This window comes from Epinephelus lanceolatus, chromosome 7 (genome assembly GCF_041903045.1).
Source record: "Epinephelus lanceolatus isolate andai-2023 chromosome 7, ASM4190304v1, whole genome shotgun sequence".
In the NCBI taxonomy this organism is placed as follows: domain Eukaryota; kingdom Metazoa; phylum Chordata; class Actinopteri; order Perciformes; family Serranidae; genus Epinephelus; species Epinephelus lanceolatus.
This window is the reverse complement of record NC_135740.1, coordinates 3,120,335-3,142,325: the sequence shown is the minus strand read 5'-3', so window position 1 is coordinate 3,142,325 and position 21,991 is coordinate 3,120,335. Positions and strand designations below refer to the sequence as shown.

Below are 21,991 nucleotides of genomic sequence, written 5' to 3'. Positions count from 1 at the left end.
GTTGGATGATGTCCAGCAGCAGGTAGAAAACCACAGTTCGCAGGATATCAGTAACACTGCCACTGAGGAGGAGGAGGAGGGGGTGGTAAGAGAGGATGCAGGTGACACTGAGGTCAGTATGCCAGTCAGAGAGAGAACCATGGAGCAAAAGGTTAGAGTTAAATGGCCTAGGGCAAATGACCATAAAGAATGGGAGATAGTTAATAGAGATTTGTCAGTAATCTTTAGTAGGCTTAGAGGAAATGCAATAGAAAAGTTAGAAAAGATGGGAGATATAATTTACTCATGTGGTGCAGAGAGGTCTGGGGTGCATGAGAGAAAGAGGAGTGAGAGGGTACAGTCAGGTAAGTCTAGGTGGCAAAGAGAAATAGAGAAGTTAGTTAAAGAAAGGAGACAGTTAAGAAAGCAGTGGAAAAGGCTACAGAAGAAGAAAGGGAGGGAATTAATGTGCTGCAAAAGGAGTTGAGAAGCAGGCTAGCAGTTCTTAGAAGGGCAGAGCATCTCCGGAAAAAGAGGAGGAAGAAGGAACATGTAAGGACAGGTTTTTTCAGGGACCCTTTTAAGTTTGTTAAAGGATTGTTCAGCCAGGAAAAGGGAGGGCAGCTTAAAGCAGAAAGGCTAGAGGTTGAAGAATATTTGAGAAATACATATTCAGATTTAGAAAAGAATAGGATAGTAGGTTTCCCACTGGATATCCCTCCATTAGGAGGGATACAGCATGAGATGGATGTCAGGCCACCTAGGTGGAAGGAAGTTCAAGAGGTGGTCAGGCGTGCAAAGGCCTCTTCGGCCCAGGGCCTAATGGAGTCCCCTAACGGGTTTATAAAAGTGCACCTGATATCCTTAAATTTTTGTGGAAACAGCTAAGAATAGTTTGGGGGAAACAAATTATCCCAAGAGCATGGCATAGGGCAGGGGGTGTCCTCATTCCTAAGGAGAAGGAGTCCGTGGACCTTAGCCAGTTCCGGATGATTTCTCTCTTGAATGTAGAGGGGAAGATTTTCTTTAGTGTAGTAGCGCAGAGATTAGCTAGCTACTTGGAAAGGAATAGCTTAATAGATACTATGGTGCAGAAGGCAAGAATACCAGGTTTTGCAGGGTGTTTAGAGTATACTAGCATGATCTGGCACCAGATTCAGGCAGCGAAAATTAAAAAAAGGGACCTGCATGTAATATTTTTAGATCTTGCAAATGCGTTTGATTCAGTACCACATAGCCTCATTTGGAGTGCGTTTGACTACTTCAAAGTGCCACAGGTAGTTGTTAACTTAGTGAAAGCATATTTTCAGGATATTAGGCTGTGGCTAAGTACGGCAGGTTTCAAAACAGGTTGGCAGAGGCTAGAAATAGGCATCATGGCAGGGTGTACAATTTCTCCATTAGCATTTACTATGGCGATGGAAGTAATCATCAGGGCTTCTAAGTGAGTGGTAGGTGGGGAGAGATGCAGAACAGGTTGCATCTTCCACCAGTTAGGGCTTACATGGATGACATGAAACTGGTGACCACAACAATGCCATGTACAAAGAGGCTACTAGAGAAGGTAAATAAGTACCTCAAGTGGGCCAGCATGAAGATCAATTCCAATATCCATTCTGGAGAGAACTGAAAGGTCGGTTAGCTCCTATATTAGGAAGTGGTTGGGCGCTTCTAGGTGCCTAAGTAGTGTTGCATTGTATGGAAAAGGGATACTTCAGCTGCCAGTATCTAGTTTAACAGAGGAATTTAAATGTACAAAGGTCAGGACAGAGCTCCTGTTATCTGGGAGTAAGGACGTGGTAGTTAGGAGTGTGGTTCCAAATCCAACCAAGGGGAGGAAATGGAACCCAAGATCGGCACTTCAGGAGGCAGAGGCAGCTCTTAGGCATGCAGAGATTGTAGGTAATGTTCAGTTTGGCCGTGGAGGCCTGGGGCTTGGCTCAGGCAAACCGATATGGAATAAAGCAGGTCTCAAAGATAAAAGAAAGCTGTTTGTGAAACAGATGGTATGTAGACAGGAGGAGATATTAAGGGGTGCAAAGGTAGTGGCCCAGGCTAAGCAGGGACAGTGGTTGAATTGGGAAAGTGTAGAGAAGAGGAAGCTTAGTTGGAGGGACCTGTGGTCTATGTAGGAGAATCGTATTAGATTCCTGGTAGGGGCTACATACGATGTGTTACCAACCCCCCAGAACCTAAAACTGTGGGTAAATGGGGACCCATCATGCCCATTGTGTTCAGGTACCGCAACCGTAAAGCATATTTTGTCAGGCTGTAAAGTTAGCTTGTCACAAGGCCAGTATATATGGCGACATAACCAGGTGTTTAAATGTTTAGCTGCAGGCATTGAAGGGAAACCTGTCTCGCGCTGCTGGTAGGAAAATGCTTGCCTTGGCTGCAGCTTTTCATTACACAGTAGCTGGAGTTGTTTGGGCTTGCCATACCAGCTTGTACACAACCCAAAACCTGTCTGGTCTCACATGGTATGAGACTGTAATCCATTGCCTGGAAGACATTAGGTTAGGGGGAGAGGACTAACAAACCAACTCCAAACACACCAGAAGCCAGAAATGGTGGAAGGTTGGGCTTGGAGCTAGCAACCCCAACTTGTAAAAGATCCATATGCCACAGAAACATTGGCGAAAAAACTCAAACCCCAAAGTCTTCGAAAGGACTCTTCAGTGTTCCACATTAAAGAGCAAATTACAACGTGTTTGGAAAACCGCAAGGAGACAGTGCATCCGAAGCTTCTGACCCCTAGACGTCCCACCAACATCGCTACATGGAACGTGAGGACCATGTATGCAGGAGGAAAAACAGCAGTGAGAGTGGAGGAGATGAGGAAGTTCCAACTATCTCTCCTTGGACTGTGCGAAACCAGATGGACCCAGTCAGGGCAGGGCATACTGTACTCTGGACACCATCGATGCAGACGATGAAATCAAGCAACACTTTTACAACCAACTATACCACATTTTAGAGACCAAGAAAGGAAAGGACATCATTATTCTGGTGGGAGACATCAATGCCAAGACAGGCGTAAACAACAATGGCTATGAATTGATCATGGAAAATGTCAAAAGAGCTCGTCACTCTCCATGCACCTTGTGAATCGGTGAAGTTGTGCCAGAAATCACTTTCTACCTCTATGAACTGATCATGGGAAGACAAGGACAAGGATCTATGAACGAAAATGGAGAAAGATTTGCAGCGGTTTGTGCAGACAACAACTTGGTCATTGGTGGGTCAGTTTTCCAACATAAGGATATCCATAAAGCAACCTGGGTGTCTGCTGACCATACAACAGAAAACCAGAATGACCACATCTGCATTAGCCATAAATTTAGGCGCTCATTGCTGGATGTCAGAGTGAAAAGGGGAGCTGATGCTGGATCTGATCACCACCTGGTCACAGGAAAAATCCAGATGAGATTAAAGTGCGCAACACAAAGAGGAGGAAGAGTCAAATTCAACATACAGCAATTTCAGGATATAGGCACATTGGATCACTATGAAGTCACACTACACAACCAGTTCCAAGCTCTACAAAGTCTACAAAATCAAGAACCCCCTAGATCGATTGAGGATAACTGGATAGGCCTGAAAACAACATGGAAAGAGATGTGAGGAAGTTGTAGGGAGAAGGAAGGCAAACAACAAGCCCTGGCTATCCATGGAAACATATAGGAAAGTGGGAGAGAGTAAGAAAAAAAGGAGGCACTAAACAGAAGCAAAACAAGAGCAACAAAGGCAATGGCAAAGAAAGAATATGACGCTGCAAACAAAGAAGTGAAGAAAAGTGTAAGAAGGGATAAAAAGAAATATATTGAGAATTTGGCACAATAGGCAGAGGAGGCAGCAGGAAAAAACAATCTTAAGGAACTTTACTTAACAACAGAAAAGCTCACAGGCAAGTTCCAACAAACGCAAGCACATATTAAAAACACACAGGGTACACTGCTCACCACCAAGGAAGGCCAACTAAAAAGGTGGACAGAACACTTTAGAGCACTGCTCCAGGGGCGGAAATCCCGGGGGGGGGCATGACTCCCCCTTCAATAAAGCTGTACCCCCCTAGAATAATTTGAGACACAATTAATAATTTTTGAACAATGCAGTAGTATTTATTGAAAGCACAATGTAAGTGGTGCTCATTATAAAAGCGCAATAATGTGCTATTTAAATCTTAAAAGATTTAGTCCCCCCCTCCCATTCCTAGTAGTGGTATATCCCACACACGGGCGTGGCTAGCACTTGGCAGCAGTTGCAGCGTGTGGCTGGACCCAGCTGCCCACATCGCGCGGGGTAAGATGCACACTCACACAGATACAGTTTAACTTACACAAGTTACAACACATCCCATTTACTGTTACAACAAGCCCCAGGCCCAGGCTGATAATATAAACTGTCTGCAACATTTCTCCTGCACTGTTCAAAAGCCAGAGTTTAGTGATAGTCAGAGAGGACAGGAGAGAAAGAAGAGGGAGAGGACAGGAAAAGAGCAGTCAGTGACGGAGCGGCTCGTAGTTAATATCTGTAGGCTCTCCACCTGTCAGTGAGACAAACATGACAGACGTGCAGTTTAACTGACGAGGAGCGGCCATTACACGAGATTATTATGCACAGTTTTGAGGTGCGCAGCGGCAGATCTCACAGCACACTGTTTATAAACCAGTTCACCAGTTTAATTGCAGGAAATGTTTATCTCACTGCCGGTAAAAAAATGAAAAAAAACAAACAAAACGGTTTTCTCTTGCAGCCAGCCAGAGATGAAGGATCCATTCCACACACCTGAGCCAGATGAAAAAGAGGGAGAGAAGGAGAGAAATCGAGTTTCGGTCTTTGATGAATGAAGCCTTATTGTTTTGCTGCTATTAAACAATGAGAGACATGTTTTCTCCGTTTACTAAATAGCATAAATATTCACACTACTGCGCACGGGGAGACAGATACCTGCTCTGCTCCAGACACACTCAGCACCTTGGACAGCACGGCGCACCTATTGTCGTTGTGTACATGTTAATTTGATTTCAGTCATTTTGTTTTCAATCTGGACATGTGCAGGTGGACTCAGCCAGTGCTAAGAAAGGTCCTATGCCTGCCTGTTGGAGAGATAGAGAAAAGATTATAGCGTCAAATTGCGGTAAAAGATGTTGTATAAAAGACAGGCTACAACTTTTTTTCCTTGTCCCCCCCTGGAATTATTCTCTAAAATTTTACTGTTTATCGTCCCCCCCAACTATGAAATGGGATTTTCGCCCCTGCACTGCTCAACAGACAGCCCCCACAACTGACAGTAGAGATCCCACCAGCCACAAACCTGCTGGAGATAAACTGCAAACCTCCCACCAAGACAGAAATCAAAAAGGCCATCAAGGCCTTAGGAGGAGGCAAGGCAGAAGGACCGGACGAGATACCAGCTGAAGCCCTCAAGTCAGACATTGAAACCTCCACCAACATGCTTTACCAACTCATGCAAACCATCTGGGAGGAAGAAAATGTCCCATCAGACTGGAGAGATGGCATCATTGTTAAGATTCCCAAGAAAGGAGACCTCAGGGAGTGTAAAAACTACAGAGGAATAATGCTGCTTTAAACACCAGGGAAGGTGCTCAACTGCATTCTACTGGAGAGGCTTCAAATGGATGGGAAACTGAGGGAAAATCAGGCTGGTTTCAGCACAACAGATCATGTGCAGACCAAATACCCACACTCAGGATCATCATAGAGCAATCTATTGAGTGGAACTCTGCTGTCTATGTCAACTTCATTGACTTTGAAAAGGCCTTTGACAGTGTGGATCGGGAAATGCTGTGGAAGTTGATGGTGCAACTCATCAAAAACCAAGGTAATGCGCATCAACAACAAGAACAACTCTCCAGTTATAGCGATGGGTCGGGTCCGGGCATTTTTAGGCAATTCTGAGCAACCTCTGGAATCTAAGACAGTCATCTACTGCTCTGAGCTAATTGGCAAGTAGTAACTCAACAGTGGCTTCACAAATTGAGTAAGCCATTCACTGCTGTGTAGGAAAGCAGCCATCCGTGCATGGAAAGGCAGATTTGAAACCACTGTAAAAAATTCAGTTATTAAGACAAAAATCTGAAAATACACATATTGCATCTAGACAGCATGGAGATGTTGTTGTAACAATGATTGATTTGCTCCATAAGTGAAAAACTGATGTTTAAAATTGCCATTTTTACATTGACTCCAATTGTTCACATTAGAGCAAAATTCAAAATGCTGTCAAAAATTCAGCTTTTGAGATAAAATTCTGAAATTTGCCACACATCATCTAACATGACTCTAGAATTTTGTCATTTTTTTCATGAACACTGAAGATTTATTTAGCAAGAATTTGCATGTATATGTTTACAGTACCATTTACAGTCAAACATTTTGATGCACATTTTGATAAATCAAAAATCTGAGAAACGTAGTTTTTGTAGGACAGTCTGCAGATGCTCTGTAACAAGTTTGGTGTCAATTGAGCAAAAATTGTGGGAGGAGATAGGTTTAAGAAGTTTTACAGTTTTTGAAAAAAACAGAGTGATGAACTTCATAATTTTTAATAGGTTTAAATGTACAAAGGTTTCTTCAATATTGGGGCTACAGTTTGATGAAAGTTGTGAAGTTGTAGCACGTATGATTGATTTGTTATGAATTTTCAAAATTTTGAACTTTAGACGCTTGCTGTGGTGCCACCATCAGGACTATTGGCTTGAGTTTACAGCTGAGGATATATGGCATGAGACTGGACCTTTGTGCAAAGTTTGGTGAGTTTTCACCCATGGGACGTATAATTTCCTCGGAAGAAGAAATAAGAAATAAGAAAGAAGAAGAATACCTAGGATTACAATAGTGTCCTGGCAGCTTAGCTGCCCGGACCCTAATAATCATGGATCAAAATCAGTTAGAGGGGGTAGCCAGTTTTACATACCTTGGAAGCATAATTACTGTGGATGGGGGAGCAGATGAAGATGTCGTGGCCAGAATAGGAAAACCAAGGACAACATTCAACATTTTAAATAAAATCTGGAAACCAAAAAATATCATTCAGAACTAAACTGCAAATCTTCAACTCAAATGTCAAATCCACCCTACTCTACAGATCAGAAACCGGGAAGATGACCACCAACATCCACAACAAACTCCAGACAGTCTTCAACCGCTGCCTCCGACACCTCCTTGGAATCTACTGGCCCAACACCATCTCAAATGTGAACTTGTGGGATCTCACTAAGCAAGAACCGTTAGAGAACCAAATCAAGAGGAGAAAATGGAACTGGATAGGCCACACACTCAGAACCCAAACACAAGAGATACAGAAGGGATAAGTTAGTAAGGAGGCAAGGGTGTGGCCGCCTAGAAGGTGCTTGTGATTGGGAAATGCAAGTAGTTTAGGGGGAAAGCTTATTGTTCCCCAGGAAATAGTTTGTACCAAACAGAGGCCTGACATAGTGTTGTGGTCAGGGAGTCAACGGATAGTGTATTTCATTAAACTGACAGTTCCTTGGGAAGACTCAGTGGAGAAGCCTATAAAAGAAAAAAGCTTAGGTATGCAGACTTAGGAGCAGAAGCAGAGCGGCGAGGATGGAAAACTAGGATTTGTCCAGTGGAAGTGGGGTGTAGGGGATTCATAGCAAGATCAGCTGTCTCGCTCCTAGGGGAACTCGGAGTGCGGTGACAGAGTTTGAGGAGGACAGTGAAGGAAAATGTCAGATGAAGCAGCCAGAGCTAGCCAGTGGATCTGGATGAGAAAAAATAATGTCAGTTGGGGACCAGCAGGGGGAACTACTAAGCAGGGTACATAACTCCTTGAGATCAGGTGGAGAGATCCACCAATCAGTCCTCTCAGGAGAAAATCCAGGAAGAGGAAGGTTATTTAACTGTGGGAGTGGCCTATTTGAATCCCTTTTGTTTGAGACTATGCTGCAAGGTGAGTGTGTTTGCTGATCCTGTGAGTTTATCTATCTCCTTTAACTTTAACTTATATTGGAGTTATGCTATGTAGCGTGTGAAATAGAGTATGGTGAATGTGCTAGGGAAGGTAGTATCAGCACTGTCTCTACCTGGAGCTCACATGAAGGGAGCCTGGGTTTGTTGAAGGTGGCAGTGCTGTTTGGTCTGAGAAAGCCATGTGTAAGTAAGGTAAAGGAGGTTATTGGGTTGGTGCGGGGAGCAGTGAGACCTGGCATTAGGGGAGTGTCTCTGGGACACCAGAGATCACTGTCTAGCCTCCTGGAGGTGTCATGGGACCAACTAGATGAAACACTGGTGAAAGGAGGTTCCCACCTGATGACCCCAAAGACATGTAAGTCATCACTCCTCACTGGTCTGTATAGTTAAGCCTTGCCATAATAGCTTATCATAGGGCTTAGGAGGTTATTCACTGAGTGCTGATCCTTTCTCTAGAGCACAAACTTCTTGTGTTTATTTGAATGAATTCAAAGAAGGCAATAAGTTAAAGGTGAAACATTTCTTCAATATAATGAGATAACTTTTTTATTATTTCAATCTTTTATGGTTTCAAAATAACAAAAAAACATAGTGCCTGAAGCAAAAGTTTGTGCATCCTTCATGTTCAGTGCTCAGTGATACCCCCTTTGAAAAGTATCACAGCTTCTAAACACTTTTTGTAGCCAGTTAGGAGTCTTTTAGTTCATTTTGGAGGTATTTTTGTCCATTCTTCTTGCAAAAGGCCTTAGGCTTGCTCCTCTTGAGGTAGTCCATTGTGGATTTCAGGTGTGTTTAGGATCATTGTCCTGTTGTAGATACCATCCTAACTTCATCTTCAGCTTTTTTTTTTTTTTTTTTTTTTTTACAGTTATGATGTTTACTTAGAGGATTTGCTGGAAGTTAACTGAATCCATTCTTCCCTCCACCTGTGCCACTGGTTGCAACACAAGCCCAAAGCATGATCAAACCACTCCCATGTTTACCAGTTGGACAGGTGTTCTTTTCATGAAATTCTGCAGCCTTTTTTCTCCAAACACACTTTTGCTCATTGCATCCAAAAAGTTCAATTTTAACTTCATCAGTTCTTGTTTCCAAAAAGCATCAGGCTTGTTTCAATGTTCCTACTGATGCTGAATTTTGTGGTGAGGACACAGGAACGGTTTTCTTCTGATGATTTTTTCATGAAGGTCATATTTGTATAGATGTCACTGCACAGTAGAACAATGCACCACCACTCCAGAGTCTGCTTAATCTTCCTGCAGGCCTGTTGCAGTCAAACAGAGATTTTTGATTTACCTTCCTAACAATTCTACAAGCAGCTCCCTCAGAAAGTTTTCTTGGTCTTCCAGATCTCAAATTGACCTCCACAGTTCCTGCCATTTATTAATCACATTATGAACTGAGGAAACAGCTACAGTACAGGCCAAAAGTTTGGACACACCTTCTCATTCAATGCGTTTTCTTTATTTTCATGACTATTTACATTGTAGATTCTCACTGAAGGCATCAAAACTATGAATGAACACATGTGGAGTTATGTACTTAACAAAAAAAGGTGAAATAACTGAAAACATGTTTTATATTCTAGTTTCTTCAAAATAGCCACCCTTTGCTCTGATTACTGCTTTGCACACTCTTGGCATTCTCTCGATGAGCTTCAAGAGGTAGTCACCTGAAATGGTTTCCACTTCACAGGTGTGCCTTATCAGGGTTAATTAGTGGAATTTCTTGCTTTATCAATGGGGTTGGGACCATCAGTTGTGTTGTGCAGAAGTCAGGTTAATACACAGCCGACAGCCCTATTGGACAACTGTTAAAATTCATATTATGGCAAGAACTAATCAGCTAACTAAAGAAAAACGAGTGGCCATCATTACTTTAAGAAATGAAGGTCAGTCAGTCCGGAAAATTGCAAAAACTTTAAAGTGGAGTCGCAAAAACCATCAAGCGCTACAACGAAACTGGCACACATGAGGACCCACCCAGGAAAGGAAGACCAAGAGTCACCTCTGCTTCTGAGGATAAGTTCATCCGAGTCACCAGCCTCAGAAATCGCAAGTTAACAGCAGCTCAGATCAGAGACCAGATGAATGCCACACAGAGTTCTAGCAGCAGACCCATCTCTAGAACAACTGTTAAGAGGAGACTGCGCCAATCAGGCCTTCATGGTCAAATAGCTGCTAGGAAACCACTGCTAAGGAGAGGCAACAAGCAGAAGAGATTTGTTTGGGCCAAGAAACACAAGGAATGGACATTAGACCAGTGGAAATCTGTGCTTTGGTCTGATGAGTCCAAATTTGAGATCTTTGGTTCCAACCGCCGTGTCTTTGTGAGAAGCAGAAAAGGTGAACGGATGGATTCCACATGCCTGGTTCCCACTGTGAAGCATGGAGGAGGAGGTGTGATGGTGTGGGGGTGTTTTGCTGGTGACACTGTTGGGGATTTATTCAAAATTGAAGGCACACTCAACCAGCATGGCTACCACAGCATCCTGCAGCGACATGCCATCCCATCCGGTTTGCATTTAGTTGGACGATCATTTATTTTTCAACAGGACAATGACCCCAAACACACCTCCAGGCTGTGTAAGGGCTATTTGACCAAGAAGGAGAGTGATGGAGTGCTGCGGCAGATGACCTGGCCTCCACAGTCACCGGACCTGAACCCAATTGAGATGGTTTGGGGTGAGCTGGACTGCAGAGTGAAGGCAAAGGGGCCAACAAGTGCTAAACACCTCTGGGAACTCCTTCAAGACTGTTGGAAAACCATTTCAGGTGACTACCTCTTGAAGCTCATCGAGAGAATGCCAAGAGTGTGCAAAGCAGTAATCAGAGCAAAGGGTGGCTATTTTGAAGAAACTAGAATATAAAACATGTTTTCAGTTATTTCACCTTTTTTTGTTAAGTACATAACTCCACATGTGTTCATTCATAGTTTTGATACCTTCAGTGAGAACCTACAATGTAAATAGTCATGGAAATAAAGAAAACGCATTGAATGAGAAGGTGTGTCCAAACTTTTGGCCTGTACTGTACCTGAAAGGACTTTGCTATCTTCTTATATTCTTCTCCTGCATTGTGGTTATCAGTTATTTAGGTTTCAGAGTGCTAGCCAGCTGATTGTTGGGACAAGGTTTCAGGAGTCAGAGTATTAATAAAGCTTTGGAATTTGCATCACCTGGCCTTTCCTAACAATGGCTGTGAATAAGCCAGAGTCCTAACAAGCTAGTTAAGATCTGAGACCCTGGTAAAAGTTTTCTTAGAGCTCTAATGTCTTGGGGTGCCCAAATGTGCATGGTGCTCCTTTATTTGTTTTTTTTCCACTTTAAAATTGTACAAAACTAAAGTAATACACTAATCTTGCTTAAAATGTTAACAAGCAAGTTTCATCATTAACTTTGTGCCTTTTGAAAATCAGTTCATCTTCTACTTACTTCACTGTTTCCAGTAAAAAAAAAAAAAAAAAAAAATTACCAGCGGTGCCCGAACTTTTGTTTGCCATTATATATGACTGGTGTCCATAGATCCATAAACACACTAAGGATGCCTCTAGTGTCCGACGAAGGAAGTGCATTTCCTTATGGCTGCATAGAAACCTGATAGAAACTACCTGTAGTCATGGGGGAGAGGCTAATTTTGTCAGATTTTGGCCATCCAATAGTTTAAAATACATGCTAGGAACATTAATGGGACAAAAACACGACTAATATTGCATAGCAACAAAATAAGTGAACATCTCCATACACATCCGTGTGTTCGAAGATGTGTAGTATGCTACACATACTAGCACACTACGTTGTTATTAAAATAACTTCATTGATGATTCATTGACAGTTTTACACAAACAGCGGGCTTGCACAGTTTTGTTTTGACCCATTTCTCCCCTCCCATCTATCCAATACAAACTTTCTCTCTCTATATACGATGATAGTTGGTGGTGGCATTACAGACTGCTGCCAGCTGGTGTGTTTCATACCACGAGAAAGGTGCTTCTGTGTCTGATACCAGCATCCAGTGACAAAGCAACAGTATTTAACGAGTTGGGTTGTTGCCCGCAATGTTAACAAGTGCTGCCACCTTGTGCAAATCACAGTGCTGCAAAAGGTGCCTCTGTGCATCACTGTCTGACGCTGAAATCATTGACAAAGTGACAGAAGATGATGAGTTTTGGAGTGAGAACAGGCTGGAATCCTTTGCTTTGCTTCGAACAGAGCAAAAATCTGACCAACTTTTCCATTCATGCAGAACAACTGTGGTTGTGTGTGTCCTATTGTTGCAGAAGAAACTACTCTGAATGGTCCTTCCATCCTGGTTCCTGTGAAGGGTTTGAGGATAGCAGCAGGCAGAAAGAGGTGGAGAAGGTCACACATACACACATACATGTATAATACATGAAAAGTACCTTCACATTTAAGAGTGCATACACAGAAACACACAAGCATGTGCCCACGTAAAATAGCACACACATAAACACACACCTTGCGCTTGCTCCTGCTGTCTTTCCAGATGGCTTTGTAAATTGGTTTTTAAAAGGAATCCATCTTTGACAGGTTGTAATTAATCCATAACAGTACTCCAAAGATATAATAAAAAATAAAAATACAGGTGTATCAAAAGAAAAAAGGTCCTTCAGAGAGTTACTGACATGTTTGTGGTGAATCTTCATTGCCCTTCAGCTACAGAAATTGTAACTCTGGCTTCCTCATAAAATGTTTCAAAAAAGGGTGTAAAAATCTTGTTTCAGCTATAGCTGAACCATCTGGCAGGTTGAGCAGTCAGGGACTTTGATTCATTTACATTGATATACTGTACATGTTATTTTTAGAGCACAAATAGGTTGTTTGTTGTTAATAGTAATTTGTCACACCAAAGATTTTGGTTACACTTATTTGAACAACTTATTTAAAGTGTCATGATCCTGACAGTTTTTGTGAAAGTGCCTGGATTCAAATGGCTTACCTACAAACCAGGGGTTCACAGGAACTGCTGCATGTATGCATGGGTGTGCATTTGTATGATCTGACTACTAGGGATGGGCGGATCGATGTTGTGGAATCATCTACTTTTTCATACTCACAAGCTACTCTTTTGGTATTGATTCCTTAAAGAAAATTAGATGAAAAAAAAATAAGGGCTGTCAGCATTAACACATTAGCCTAATTGTGCTAGCCTAAAAGTTATTTTTTAACACATAGGCGCAGCTAATGAGACTGATGTCAGTGGGCCACCCCAATTCTAAAGACAGCAAAGCACTATTTTGGATTGACTGAATCGCCACAGACCTGTGGATGAAACTAAATCAAAAAAGTTAATTAAATGGGTAGGTACTGACTGCAGACCTGCATTTTAAGCCGCGTTTCTGATTTACCCTGGTTTCATGTGAGAAGAGAAAATCTCAACTAGCTGCTAGAATAATTTATATAATATGAATAAATCCAAATGTCAGCACTCACAAATATCATATATATCAGTCTTTTAATAATGCACAGCAGTATCACAAACAGACGCGTTTCAGCACTATTATTAAAAGACTGATATATATGATATTTGTGAGTGCTGACATTTGGATTTATTCAGTTTGTGAGTTTTGGATCGGCACCCTGTGATTTTTCAAATGGTGAGTCGAGCACGTCAATTCTTTTGTTTTGTAATTTATATAATATGAAATGCCATAGGCTTGTGCTAATAATGTTAGCATGTTGTATTTATGTGGAAAACATGTCTAGTACGAGACAAGTAATTTGTCAGTGAATCTTGTGAGTTGTATTTGAGCCAGATTTTATTATGTTTGTTGCTATTGTTCCTGGCTTCATACGACATAGGTACGTTGTGCTGACGTGCTGACGTATTGCGGTAAGCATGTTGTGTCATTTCCGGTGTTTTCTGTGAGAACATCTCTGTGCTGCTCGAGTGAATTCTACTAGCCTGCTTTCTGTTTTTTCCTCACTTTGGTTGCTTAACATCTAATTCAAGTCTTAACCCACACTAGTTCTGTTTAAGCACTTATAGCTCTCCTCCTTTTTACGATTTTCTTGCTAATCTCAGCTGTTGTTTGCACGTTATTAGCTTGTTAGCCTAATAGTTAGCGATGGCTTCTCCTTCTCCTGCTCTTTCTTGCTCGGTGTGCCAGATGTTTGGTTATGCCTCTGCCTCCTTTAGCGACAGCGGTAATTGTAAAAAGTGTAGCTTATTTGCTGCGTTGGATGCGAGGCTCAGTGAATTAGAAGCGCGGCTCCGCACCATGGAAAAACACTCTGTAGCTGCGGTAGTTAGCCAGTCCCCTGTAGCCGGTGCGGACCCACATAGCATAGCCCCTGCTAGCGGTCCCCCGGTAACCCCCGTGCAGCCGGGAGGCTGGGTAACTGTCCGGGAGAAGCGTAGCTCCAAGCCGAAGCCCACGGTTCAACACCAGCCTGTTTTTGTTTCTAACCGCTTTTCCCCACTGAGCGACACACCCGCTGAGGAGAAAACTCTGATCATTGGCAGCTCTATTCTGAGGAACGTGAAGTTGGCAACACCAGCGGCCATAGTCAAATGTATCCCTGGGGCCAGAGCGGGCAACACTGAATCAAATTTAAAACTGCTGGCTAAAGCTAAACGTAAATTTAGTAAGATCGTTATTCACGTCGGCGGCAATGACACCCGGTTAGGCTAATTGGAGGTCACTAAAATTAATGTTGCCTCGGTGTGTGAATATGCAAAAACTATGTCAGACACCGTAGTTTTCTCTGGACCCCTCCCAAATCTGACCACTGATGACATGTTTGGCCACATGTCATCATTTAATCGCTGGCTGTCCAGGTGGTGTTCAGCAAACAATGTGGGTTTCGTTATCCATTGGCATACTTTGTGGGGAAAACCTGGTCTGATTAGGAGAGACGGCATTCATCCCACTTTGGATGGAGCTTCTCTCACATCTAGAAACCTGGCCAAGTTTATTAGTAATTCAAAACCCTGACAACCCAGAGTTGAGCTCAGGACTCAGAGTCAAATTCTCAAGTCCTACACGCTTCTCTGAGCTTCTAGTGCAGTTTCCCACCCATAGTTTTATACAAACGGTGTCTGTCCCCTGACCACCCAAATTATCTAAATCTAAAATTAAACAAAGAGGAGTTGTGCATAACAACCTCATAAAAATTAAAACCTCTTCTGTGACAGAAAGACAAAACAGGAGAATTAAATGCGGACTGTTAAATATCAGGTCTCTATCATCTAAAGCCGTGTTAGTAAACAAATTAATATCAGATAATCATATTGATTTACTCAGCCTCACTGAAACCTGGCTGTTTCAAGATGAATATGTTAGTCTAAATGAATCCACTCCTCGCAGTCATAATAATACCCACATTCCTCGAGGCAGTGGCCGAGGAGGGGGAGTTGCAGCCATTTTTAACTCTAGTCTGTTAATCAGCCCTAAACCTAAACTAGTTTATAATTCATTTGAAAGCCTTGTTCTTGGTCTTTTACATCCGACCTGGAAAACCTCGCAGCCACTTTTATTTGTTATAGTGTACCGTGCTCCTGGCCTGTGTTCTGAATTTGTATCTGAATTCTCAGAGTTTTTATCCAGTTTAGTTCTTGAATCAGATAAAGTTATTATTGTAGTCGATTTTAACATTCATGTTGACGTTGATAATGACCCCCTGGCTACCACGTTTATCTCATTATTAGACTCCATTGGCTTCAGTCAGGGTGTACATAAACCCACTCACTGTTTTAACCATACCCTCGATCTAGTTCTGACGTATGGAATTGAAATTGATAACCTAAAAGTCTTTCCACAGAATCCCTCGCTATCGGTTCATTATTTGATTAGTTTTGATTTCTTTTTGCTCGATTACACGCCACTCAGCAAGAGTTACTATACTAGATGTTGATCAGATAGTGCTGTCGCAAAATTTAAGGAAATGATTCCTCCGTCTTTAAATTTAATACCATGTCCTTCAGTAACAGAGGTTTCCCGTACTGACTTAAACTCACCCGAATTGATAGCGCCATAGGCTCGCTGCGAACAACACTCGACTGCAGCACCTCTTAAAAAGAAGTTAACAAAGCAAAGAAAGTTCGCTCCTTGGTATAACTCTTATATATAACAAATATCGCGAAAATTTGAAAGGTATTGGCGATTAACAAAACTGGAAGAATCTCGTTTAGTCTGGGCAGACAGTCTCAAAACGTATAAGAGGGGCCTCTGCAATACTAGAGCAAACTATTACTCAGCACTAATAGAAGAAAACAAGAACAACCCCAGGTTTCTTTTCAGCACTGTAGCCAGGCTGACTGAGTGTCAAAGCTCTATTGAGCCTTGTATTCCTTTAGCCCTTAGCAGTAATGATTTTATGAGCTTTTTTAATGACAAAATTTTATCTTTTAGAGGCAAAATTCATGACCTCTTGTCCTCAGATAGTACCTATCTGCCCTCAAACACAGCTGTAAGACCTAATATATATTTAGATTGCTTCTCCTCGATTTCTCCTCAACAATTGACCGCAGTGATTTCTTCATCTAAATCATCAACTTGTCTCTTAGACCCCATCCCAACTAGGCTACTTAAGGAAGTCTTACCTTTAGTTAACACTCACTTATTAGACATGATCAATATATCTCTATTAACAGGCTATGTACCACAGTCTTTTAAGGTAGCTGTAATTAAACCTCTCCTAAAAAAGCCCACCCTGGATCCAGAGGTGTTAGCCAACTATAGACCAATATCTAATCTTCCCTTTCTTTCAAAGATCCTTGAGAAAGTAGTCGCAGACCAGCTCGGTGATTTTCTCCATGATAATAATTTATTTGAGGAATTTCAGTCAGGATTTAGAGTGCATCATAGCACTGAGACAGCACTAGTTAAAATTACAAATGATCCTCTGATTGCTTCAGACAAAGGACTCATCTTTGTACTTGTTTTATTAGATCTTAGTGCAGCATTTGACACAATTGACCATCAAATTCTGCTACAGAGACTGGAACACTTAATTGGCCTAAAAGGTTCTGCACTAAGCTGGTTTAAATCTTATTTATCTGATCATTTATATATATATAAACGATATATGCTTCCTTTAGGTAACATCATTAGAAATCACTCTGTAAATTTCCATTGTTATGCAGATGATGCACAATTGTATTTATCGATGAAGCCAGAAGAAACTAATTAATTAACTAATCTCCATAACTGCCGTAAAGACATAAAAAGAGCACCAATTTCCTGATGTTAAATTCAGACAAAACTGAAGTTATTGTTCTTGGCCCCAAACAACTCAGAGACTCTTTATCTGATGACATAGTTTCTCTAGATGGCATTGCTCTGGTCTCTAGCACTACTGTAAGAAATTTCAGAGTAATACTTGATCACGATTTGTCTTTTAATTCCCATTTAAAACAAACCTCACGGACTGCATTTTTTCATCTGCGTAATATTACGAAAATTAGGCCTATCCTGACCCGAAAAGATGCAGAAAAATTGGTCCACACTTTTGTTACCTCTAGGCTGGATTACTGTAACTCCCTATTATCAAGTATCTCTATTAAAACCTCTCCAGCTAATTCAGAATGCAGCGGCACATGTACTCACTGGAACTAAGAAACAAGATCATATTTCTCCTGTTTTAGCTTCTCTGCACTGGCAACCCTGTAAAATCCAGAATTGCAATTTAAAATCCTGCTGTATACTTATAAAGCTCTAAATGGTCTGCATATCTTAGAGAGCTCATAGTATGAGTGCAGACCGGATGGCAGCGTGAGACCGTGAGACCACTGTGAGATTTTGAGATTCAACATGGCGGCGCCTAGCTGCTAGATTAGATATCAACAAACTAGCCAAACAAATATAATTATCTAACGGGTGACAACTCCAGCCTGCACCATCAGCCAGAGTGGAGGACCTAGAAGAGTTTATTGATCACTACTACTACGAATGTGTCATGGAGGGTCCTGCCGACAACCCCAATAAGAGGAAGAAGACCGACTCCGCTACCGATACACAAGACTTATTATCCTCCAAATTTAGCGTCTTGGAATCCATCAACAAGAAGCTAGAAGTGCTCGGTATGCTCCACCAGGAGATAAAAGACCTGAAGGTAAGCTTGGAGTTCACTTACCAGCAGATTAGCGACCTGCAGCAAAACAACGCTGAACTTTGCTCTACCTTAGCGACGGTCACTTCAGATGTAGATCTCCTCAAAAAGGAAAATAAACTCCTGAAGGAAACTGTCCTCAACGTGCAGTCCAGAAGCATGACAGACAATTTAATCATTTCTGGCATCCCGGAGAGCACACCAGACAACCCAGAAGTCCAGGTAAAAAAGTTCATGGTGACGGCCCTCAAGATCCCGACGGAGACTGTCAACAACATCACCTTTCACCGCGTCCACAGGCTCGGACCCCGAGGAGGCCAGCGTCCTCATCCGATCATCGCCAAATTCGACAATTATCAGCAGAAAATGCTCGCTAAGAGTAAAGGACGAGAGCTAAAAGGCACTTCGTTCGATATGAGCGATCAGTTCCCCAGGGAAATCAACGAGAGGTGGAAAGTGTTATATCCCATTCTAAAAGAGCACAGGCAGAGGGGAAATAGGATCTCTCTTGTGGTCGACAAATTATACATAGATGGGCAGCTGTTCCGGCACTCATCTCACTTAGAAGAGCCATGGGGTGGTGGTTAAGTGCCCCTAAAACCACAAAACAAAGTAGAACCATAGCTTAATTGTATCATAAAAGGAATAAAAAAAAAGACCAAAAGATGTGTGTATGCATGTATATATATTGGGGCTGCACTATTCTTGAAAAAATAAATAAATATATATATATATATATATATTTCTTTCAAAATGGTATTCTGACACATTTCTCCTGCAACAGATAATTAAGCATTCCTGCGATTGCAATGCGATTAATCGCGCGGCCCTGGTATATATGTATGTATGTATGTGTATAAGTAGATGTATATGGATATATATATGTATATATAATGAACACAACACTGAATTAATGAAAAGGAAAAAAGGAAAAAAAAAAAAATCTCACAGGGTGTGAACGTACACTTCACATACCCCACCCAGTATCCTCCCTTTCCTTCTCTTCCCCCCCCCCCCATCCCTCTCACTCAATCCCCCTCTCTCACCTCACACACAAATACACTCCATGTAACCCCTTTGTTTTTCAGGTTTGTGAATACTTCAAGGCGCAGGTGCTTCTGGTTGTTGAACATGCTTGTATATATTCTAACGCTCTGCTCCATAACTCTACGGTGCTTCACCATGACACATCGGTTGACTGTAAGACATACACTTAACAATTACATCTACTCATGCAAAATCCACGTAGATAGAACCTCACATAGAAACACACACAGATTATTCTCCATACCCACACACAGTATGATAAAACCCCCACTTTGTCAGTGTCACACCTAAACTTGGTTTCCTGGAATGTACATGGCATCCGCTCACAGGCGAAGAAAATTAAAGTGATGGACTTTGTCACAAAATTGAAAACAGATATTTTTCTCCTACAAGAAACCCATTTGCTAAAGTCAGAAGAAAAATCTCTTAAAGATCCAAATTTTAATCAAATTTTTTCATCCTGCTATAACAGCAGACAAAGAGGTATCTCTATCATGGTCCACAAGAGACTACCATTTACTTTAAACAGCACGGTAACAGACCCAGAAGGCCGCTACATCATTATTCAGGCAACAATCTTTAACAAATTATATACAATCGTTAATCTGTATGCCCCTAATGATGATGATCCAGCCTTCTTTCACACAGTCTTCTCTCTATTATCTAACCTATCAGACAGCTCAACAACTATAATTGGAGGAGACTTTAACACAGTCCTAAATGCTTCATTAGACCGATCTAGTAACTCAGTACACACAAAGCAATCACAATCGGCTAAGGTAATACAGGAATATATGGATGATTTTGGGCTTGGCGATGGCTGGAGACTCAAATACCCATCGAAGAGGGAATATACTTTCTTCTCTCCTGTGCATCGCTCATTTTCAAGAATTGACTTTTTTCTCTTAAATAACTCCATCTCACAAAAAATTACCACAAAAATACACCCGATCATTATCAGCGACCATGCACCAATATCACTCAATCTGCAAACAGAAACCATCCATAAACGGTCCCCAACATGGCGCTTTAATATCTCTTTACTTAAAGACCCAGACTTTGACAAAATGGTGAGACGGGAGTGGGCAAACTTTCTTGAAGACAATGACTCTCCAAATTTATCTCCATCTTTAATATGGGAAACTGGGAAGGCAGTAATCAGAGGAAAAATTATATCATACTCCTCCTACAAGAAGAAACAGGAATTGCAAGCAGAAAAAAACCTTGAGGAAAAAATTAAACAACTAACACAGGAATATGCAAACAATCCAAGTGATCAAGTATGGACCCAATTACAGTGTACAAAATCGCAACTGGACAATATTCTATCAAAGAAAACTGAATTTATCATGCAGCAACTAAGATATAATAACTTTGAACACAGTAACAAATCAGGAAAATTTTTGGCTAATCAGCTCCAACGCAATAAAGAAAAATCTCTGATACCAACAATCCAGGGACCGTCCGGAAATTACACACAATCTCCCCAGGAGATTAATCAGATTTTCTATTCTTTCTACCACAACTTATATTCAACAGTAAATAATCCAAACCCAGAAGACATTCAGGCTTTTCTCGATAACCTAAATTTACCTCAGTTATCCACGGAACACAGAAATATCTTAGACGCTCCCCTGACTATTAATGACATACAGAGCGCATTGGACAAAATGCCAACAGGTAAGGCTCCAGGTCCAGACGGCTTTCCTGCCGAATTTATAAAACATTTCTGGACAATATTAGCACCACTTTTCGTCAGGACAGTGACAGAGATCAAAAAGAACGGAGGTATAAGACCTCACATGAATAAAGCAGCAATCAAATTATTACTAAAGCCAGACAAAGACCCGACACTTCCTTCTAGCTACCGTCCTCTATCACTAATCAACAGTGATATCAAAATTATTTCAAAGGCACTTGCTTCTAGGCTGGAGAAAATAATCGCATCAGTAATTCATAATGATCAAACGGGATTCATTAATGGCAGACACTCAAGTAATAACATCAGAAGAATTCTTAATCTGATAAGTAAAGTACAACGCATTAACACAAAAGCAATTATTGTTTCACTTGATGCAGAAAAAGCCTTCGACAAGGTCAACTGGTCCTTCCTATTTGCCACCCTGAGTGGATTTGGCTTTGGAGAGTCATTTATCCAGTGGGTATCAGCCTTATATAATTCCCCTAAGGCCACAGTCACCACCAACGGGATCACATCTCAAAGCTTCACTTTGCAGAGAGGAACAAGACAAGGGTGCCCACTCTCACCTCTACTGTTTGAAATATTCATCGAACCATTGGCTACGGCAGTCCGTCGGCACAGCAAGATCATACGTATCCACTCCGCCAACTCAGAGCACAAAATCAATTTATCTGCCGACGACATTTTACTTTATCTACAAGAACCGAAATCATCTTTACATGAAGTATTTAATCTCATAACAAATTTTTCTAAACTTTCGGACTACTCCATCAACTGGTCCAAATCGACAATACTGCCAATAATGGAGAACTCTTGGAATCCTGCAGACCAAAAATTTTCTCTCCCTGTGGGCAACATAAGATATCTTGGCATAAATATTTCTTCCAAACTATCAGACTTGGTCCACCTGAACTTTAGCCCGCTGCTAGATAAGATCTGTGGTGACCTGAAGCGCTGGAATAATCTTCCCATCTCCCTCCTGGGACGAATAGCCACAGTTAAAATGAAAATTCTTCCCCAAATTAACTATTTTTTTTCCATGATTCCATTCACACCCACATCGAAATGGTTCCGGTCATTAGATTCTGCAATTATAAAATTCTACTCAAAGAACAAAACAGCAAAAATTAGCCTAAGCACCCTTCAGAAAAACAAATTGGAACCTAACGAAGACTACAACTCCTGGCTCGAACTAGAACAGGCGGACTGCAACAATATAAAACTCTCTGACC

General features: G+C 41.5%; 1 pseudogene; it reads left to right on the top strand.

The window, feature by feature from the left end:
• The first annotated feature begins 7,106 nt into the window (after positions 1-7,106).
• LOC144463924 (uncharacterized) lies at positions 7,107-14,895 on the top strand (annotated as a pseudogene).
• Positions 14,896-21,991: the final 7,096 nt, after the last annotated feature.